This window comes from Penaeus chinensis, chromosome 31, assembly GCF_019202785.1.
Source record: "Penaeus chinensis breed Huanghai No. 1 chromosome 31, ASM1920278v2, whole genome shotgun sequence".
Taxonomy (NCBI): Eukaryota; Metazoa; Arthropoda; class Malacostraca; order Decapoda; family Penaeidae; genus Penaeus; species Penaeus chinensis.
This window is the reverse complement of record NC_061849.1, coordinates 8,969,855-8,971,330: the sequence shown is the minus strand read 5'-3', so window position 1 is coordinate 8,971,330 and position 1,476 is coordinate 8,969,855.

Below are 1,476 nucleotides of genomic sequence, written 5' to 3'. Positions count from 1 at the left end.
GACCGTCGGTGTTTTATTCCAAGAAACATGTAGATTTTAGAATTGCCAAAGGTTTTCCTTTGCCAACAGGGATTTCAGGTTAAGGAAATTCGAAGTCAGTGTTCTTACTCATCATTATGTCAATAAGAATCAGAGATAAAGAGCTTCATAAAACATAAAACCCTCTGTATCCCATGCCTTGTGAAAAACATGTTAGCAGACATGTCATTATAGTTGATGTTTACTATTGTTATCATTGTTATCAATTTACTCATTCACTATAACCTAAATATATAGACCCTGTGCCTTAAAATATGTATGATATTTTGCTTCTCCATTCTCACATTCCATACGATTATTATGGTATTCGTCATTATTCTACTTGTAATTTTATTTTGATAACAAACATAAACTGCAATGCATGTTCATTGCATCCTTGTCTCTATTCATGCATCCTAGAATCGTATATCAAAGACACAACAGTTGATCAGAGCCGTCCTGAATGTATCAAGGTCGAAGCATTGTATCCTTTCCCCAATGCCACAGGGCAATTTCATGATTAATAAGTGATCAGGTGATAGTGAGCATCTCTCTGGATATCACAGGATCAACACGTTGCTCTTTCTCGGAGGAGCAGTTGTCACTCTCAAGATGATTTCTATTCATGTAAGAAGATACACCACGTTACCCTATTCCTGTATGGACTCACTTCTGAATTCATGCATAAGCACACACAAACAATACGCAGTACACACACACACACACACACACGCACACACACACACACACACACACACACACACACACACACACACACACACACACACACACACACACACACACACAGACACACACAGACACACACACACACACACACACACACACACACACACATAAGGTTCTGGAGTCTTTTGCTCCATCTTCAGTACATGAAATGTGTTTCTAAAGCACTTTACAAATTAGTTTTAGACTAGACAAGCAGGAGTAAATTCTAAACTATATAAAACATCATACGAACACAAAAATACACTCAAAATATGCATTGTAAAATAAATTTATTGTAAAATGCAAGTATTGGTAATTAAATACAGCAGTTGTAAAAGTAAAACAACTCTGAAAAGAGGCAAATAAGAGATGGGCAAACCTTTGAAGGGTATAATGGCTTATTAGGTAGTTAAACTGCGACGCTGTATGGCTGTTAGAACATTGTTACACTCTGGTTGCAACTTTTGAATAAGCAAAAATTGACTAGGAAGGCAGCTCCGTTGGAATCAGTGGACAGAATTTCAAAGTCTGTGTACGGGTGATCTTGTGTGTGTGAAAGGTGTCGGATTGCTGAGAAAGGTGGTTTATTCAGAGGAAAGCCAGTTCTTACAGACGGTGTTTACTAATACTTGTATTTATAATTTCACTGAGTTTATTTTACAATAGATATTTTTGTGTATATTCTTATGTTCGTATATTTTAACTAATTTAGTTTTTATTCCTGTTTATTAT